At 37.8% G+C, this 5,883-nt stretch overlaps 1 pseudogene; it reads right to left on the minus strand.

The window, feature by feature from the left end:
• Nucleotides 1–4,436: 4,436 nt before the first annotated feature.
• LOC110197542 (myosin light polypeptide 6 pseudogene) lies at nt 4,437–5,118 on the minus strand (annotated as a pseudogene).
• Between the last annotated feature and the right edge of the window lie 765 nt (nt 5,119–5,883).

A 5,883-nucleotide genomic window follows, 5' to 3' on the forward strand; every position in this document is an offset into this window, starting at 1 on the left:
CCCTATCCCAGGTTGTATCCAAGCATCAGGGATGCTGTAAGGAGGGTTCTGAATGAGAAAGTTAATCTCTATGCTTTGTTCCAACTTTATGATGCCAGGTAGGTTTTCTTCATTGTATAAATGCTAAGAATGAAGTCCAGAGATAGTGATTTTCTCTTGTCAACATGGGAAGGTGGTAGAGTTTCCCTCAGCCACTATTTCATATAACACAAAGATTTGGAAAGAAACTACATCTAATTGTGTTCCAATGCCCAAGAAATCAGGAGAGCTTGTTTTGGACTTTGTTTTGGGCATGAGTTTTATGTTGGAATCACCAACATTACTCCTTGTACATTTGTCCAAGAACAGAATGAGATGCATAGCCTCTATGGTCACAAACTTCTATGAGCTATGACAATTAGCTCTTGTACATATTACTCCCATAGCTAACAATAAGATAATTTGCAGTAGTAATGTGCAGGGGAATGGGGAGAAAAGAGAAAAAAATTCTAGTCTGCCAATTGCTTAGGAGAAAGGATCAGTTTCATGTGCTTACTTGCATATATCTGCATGGCAGGCTCTTAATTTGGGTATCAGTTCCATAGCTTCTTTTTACCTTTAGTCCTCCATTTTGAGGCTGGGGCAATGGAGTGATTGATGCCTTTTCATTTCCTTCCTGGGGTGGAGCCAGCAATTACTATATCTTTAATATCATCACTATCTGTTATGTCTATAGTATCGTATCTTTAATATGTTCTACTGGCATTTGGGTAACAAAAATGGGGAGAAAATAAAGATTAAAAAAAGGCACAATATTTTTTGAATACTCATTTTAGAGCCATTTAAATAAATGATATAAGAAAATAATGAAGCCTCATAAAACAAATAATCACACAAAATTAGAAAAAGGAATGAATTCTTCAGAATCTTTTTCCCTGTAGCATAAGCCAAAATAGGCTTTGCTATTAGTTTAAGTTTTTCAGTGCTGCCTCAGCTGCCTGCTTATTTTACAGGAGTAGAATTGCTGCTCATATGAGGAAATTATAAGCCAGTGAGACGCCCAGAGCTCCTTGCACCTAATGCGTTTTGTGTCAGTCACGTGCAAATCTTAGCCTTGTGGAGAAACAGCAGAAGGGCAGACACTGGCCAAAAGACAATACTTGTGTGAAAGCAGATAGGCTTAAAAGGAAGAGCAGGTAGGCAGCCAAACTTGAAGATTATAGTTAAAAGAAAGTAAGCAGCATGGCCTTGTCTTGGAGCCACCTGAGAGATTTCCATATGCCACTGACCCTGATGCATCAGTGCTTTCTAGACTTGTCCTGGATACTAGAAAGAAAGAACCCCACAGTGTAGATTCCATTGTACCTGAAACTTCACCACCAGTTCTAGGAGATTGAATTGTGTTTTCCTATTGTGGGTAAGCAAAGGTTTAATGGTCAAGTATAGTACTGCTCCTAATAAAAGTGTTTGAGATGGCATCAATTTTAAGGATGACTGAAAAGAACATTTACTTTCCAATTCATTTCCTTGTTATTCACTTCCCTTATCTTATTCTGCTTTAAATGTCTCCTGGTTTAAAATCCATTTGCCTATTTGTGCTCTGGAAAAGATATATTGGTAGGGGCTTATGCTGAAAATTTGGGCAGGGGATGATTCCAGAAGGCACATTAAATCTAGGTGGTATTGAGGGGCTTTGTTGAGGGACTGGCACTATAGCCCCAATAGCTAATTGAGGTTGTTTTTTGATTTGCACAGAGGTAGAAGAGTATATCATGAAAAAAAATAAAAGAGAAATGAGATGAGTGCATGATTTCACTTGTCCAGCAATGTGGCACTGGCTTTTCTTGAATGGACTATTTTCTTTCTACCCTCTCTTCCTGGGATCCTTTTTTTCTGCCTCTCTGGTCATAGACACATAAGCCATGACCACATTTATAGCTACTATCATTATTCTTCTGTTCATTTTAGGACATAGGCTATATGATTATATCTGTGTTTCAGATACGAATTAAATTTAAACTCTTGAGTTCCTTTCCAGGAATGAAATTCTGTGATTCATTAAAGAAAAAAGAAGAAAACAAAGTGTAAAAGCAACAGACTAGTGAAGATATTGAATCATTAAAATTTGATGTGAAAGACAATAAGTCATCGTGTCAGAAAATTATTTTGGCAGATGGTCCCCTAATAAGGTATTCAGAGGTCAAGTAGTTTATTTCTTGACCCTCTCTCACTGCATTAAATATTACATCATAAAAATCATAATTAAGAGATTTTACTTTTCTTATTTACCCTAAGATGACTTCAATTTATATTAGTAGAGTAAGTTCACCATCAGCAACTCCATACTCTGATGAAATCACAGATATTGTCAAAAACAACTATATTTTGTTTATGTTATATGTGTATGTGATATTCCTTATTCTTTATAGAAGAACAGGAATATAAGTTTCATAGGATGAGTTATGGCATGGATAGGTTGGAGTTGTGTTCTGTATAACTGGAAGGTCTTCAATAGAAGTAAAGGTCTGAGGAAGTTTTGGAGTATTAGTTTCTCACATTATTGGAAGAAAGGAGTGTCATTATCATTAAAACCTGAATCTATTTATTGAATAAACTTCTGTAGAGATTCTGACTATTCTTCAGAGAAAGGTTTTACAGATACATACACCCTAGGGCATCCTATAATAATAATGGTCAACATTTATATTGTATTTCACTATTCACAAAGCTAATTACCTCATTTGATCTGCAGAATATGACTGGAGGTAGGTTAGTACAGGTGTTTTCTTTTTCTTTTTTATTTTAATCCTTAATGCATTTTATATTTTTATTAATTTATTTATTTTTAGTTTTCAATATTCACTTCTACAAGATGTTGAGTTTCAAATTTTCTCCACATTTTGCCCCTCCCCCAACTCCAAGGCAGCATGCATTCTGAATATTCCTTTCCCTAATCTGCCCTCCCTTCTATTACCCCCCTCCTCTTATCCCTTTCCCTTTCTATTTTCCTGTAGGGCAGGATAGATTTCTATACCCCATTGCCTATATATCTTATTTTCCAGTTGCATGTGAAAACAATTTTTAACATTTGTTTTTAAAACTTTGAGCTCCAAATTTTCTCATTTCCTCCCTTCCCAACTACCCTCATTGAGAAGGCATGCAACTCGATACAGGTTATATATATGTAGGCTTGTTGTGAAAAACTAACTATATTTCCCTCCATCCTATCCTGTCCCCCATTTATTCCATTTTCTCTTTTGACCCTGTCTCTCCTCAAAAATGTTTACTTCTGATTACTCCCTCCCCCAATCTGCCTTTCCTTCTCTCATCCCCCTGCTCTCTTATCCTCTTCCCCCTTATTTTCCTGTAGTGCAAAATAGATTTCCATACCTAATGGAGTGTGTATGTTGTTCCCTCCTTAAGCCAAATCCAATGAGAATAAGATTCACACATTCCCTCTCACAATCCCCAACTTCCCCTCTACTGTAAATGTTTTTCCTTGTCTGTTTTATGTGAGATAATTTACTCCATTCTACCTCTCCCTTTCTCCTTCTCGTAGCATAATCCTCTCTCACCCCTTAATTTTATTCTCCAGATATCACTCCTTCATCTTCAACTCACCCTGTGTCTCATCTCATCTCTCTCTCTCTCTCTCCTCTCTCTCTCTCTCTCTCTCTCCAACCACACTAATACTGACAAAAGACACATGAGTTACAAATATCATCTTTCCATGTAGGAAAGTAAACAGTTGAATTTTAATAAGTCCCTTATGATTTCTCTTTTATTTTTACCTTTTAATTTTTCTCTTGAGTATTGTATTTGAAAGTTGAATTTTCTATTCAGTTCTGGTCTTTTCATCAAGAATGCCTGAAAGTCCTTTATTTCATTGAATGTCTATTTTTCCCCCTGAAGGATTATACTCAGTTTTGCTGGGTCTGTGATTCTTGGCTGTAATCCTATCTCCTTTGCCCTCCAGAATATCATATTCCAAGACCTTCAGCCCCTTAATGTAGAAGTTACTAAAGCTTGTGTTATCCTGATTGTGTTTCCACCATACTTGAATTGTTTTTTTTTTCTAGCCGCTTGCAATATTTTCTCCTTTACCTGGGAATTCTGGAATTTGGCTGTAATATTATTAGGGGTTTTCCCTTGGGAATCTCTTTCAGGAGGTGATTGGCAGATTTTTTCCATTTCTATTTTACCCTCTGGTTCTAGAATATCAGAGCAGTTTTCTTTGATAATTTCTTGAAAGATGATGTCTAGTCTCTTTTTTTGATGATGTCTTTCAGGTAGTCCATTAATTTTTAAATTCTCTCTCCTGGATATATTTTCCAGGTCAGTTGTTTTTCCAGTGAGACATTTCACAATGTTTTCTTTTTTTTTTCCATTCTTTTGATTTTGTTTTACAGTGTCTTGATTTCTCATAAAGTCATTAGCTTCCATTTGCTCCATTCTAATTTTTTTTTTTTTTTTAGGAGCAGATAGCAAGTTTATTTGGTGAAAGCAGAGAGCAAATCGGCCAAAGAAGACACATGGTGGGGGTTGGAAGTAAGGATGTCGGTAACCCTGAAAAAGTAGTTAGTTGCTTCAGGGGCAAGAGGATGATTTTCACACTGAGAAAAGTTAGGGGGTTCTTTGTGGAAGGAGGAGTTGTTCTCAGCTGTTCAGCACCATCCAGACTAGCTCTTCATAGTTGATACAACCATTGCAGTCTTCATGCCCTGCCACCAACACTTCCACTTCTTCCTCTGTCATTTTCTCACCCAGGGTGATGAGGACATGTCGTATTTCAGCCCCCATGACTGTGTCGTTCCCTTCCTTATCAAATACCCAAAGCCCTTCAATGTAGTCTTCAATTGTGCCCTGGTCCTTATTCTTTTCTACAGTCTGTAGCGTTGGCAGAAAGTGTTCAAAGTCCAGCATCTTCATATTCATCTCATCACTCTTGGGATTCCCTAAGACCTTGAGCACCTCAGCATTGGTAGGGTTCTGGCCCAGGGCTCGCATCACGTCCCCACACTGGCTGTATAATATCTTTCTATCCCCTATTCGGTCAAACAGCTGGAAGTCCTCCTTGAACTGTGTTGTCTGATCATCCGTGAAGTCACACATCTTGGCCGTGCAGTTCACTCACTCGCTCGTACTCGCTCCATTCTAATTTTTAAGGAAGTATTTTCTTCAGTGAACTTTTGGACTTCTTTTTTCCATTTGGCCAATTCTGCTTTTTAAGGCATTCTTCTCCTCATTGGCTTTTTGGAACTCTTTTGCCATTTGAGTTAGGCTATTTTTTAACGTGTTATTTTCTTCAGTGTTTTTCTGGTCTCCTTTAGCAAGCTGTTGACTTGTTTTTCATGATTTTCTTATATCACTCTCATTTCTCTTCCCGGTTTTCCCTCTACTTCTCTTACTTGCTTCTCAAAATCTTTTTTGAGCTCTTTCATGGCCTGGGACTGATTCTTATTTTTCTTGGAGGCTTTGGATGTAGGAGCTTTGACTTTGTTGTCTTCTTCTGGTTGTGTGTTTTGATCTTCTTTGTCAACAAAGAAAGAATCTATGGTCTGACTTTTTTTTGTGCTGTTTACTCATTTTTCCCAGCCAATTACTTGAGTTATAAACTGTTAAGGTAGGGGTCTGCTTCCAATGTGGAGAATGTACTGTCCCAAGCTTTGAGGGTTTTGTGTAGCTGTTTTCAGAGATACTTCTAGGGACCTGTAAATTTTCACTTCTTCCAAGGTTGCATGATCAAGGGTGAGGTGTTTATTCCTTTCCTGGCTGGTGCTCTGGTCTATGAGTGGCCACAAGCACTCTTTTATGCCTTGGAACTGTGAAGAGGATTCCTTCCCTATCACCACCATAAGCTCCACTGTGCCAGTGCTCCTTCTTGCCCCAGGACCTCCACCTAGA

The sequence above is a fragment of the Phascolarctos cinereus genome, unplaced genomic scaffold, assembly GCF_003287225.1.
Source record: "Phascolarctos cinereus isolate Bilbo 61053 unplaced genomic scaffold, phaCin_HiC Scaffold_4;HRSCAF=312, whole genome shotgun sequence".
In the NCBI taxonomy this organism is placed as follows: domain Eukaryota; kingdom Metazoa; phylum Chordata; class Mammalia; order Diprotodontia; family Phascolarctidae; genus Phascolarctos; species Phascolarctos cinereus.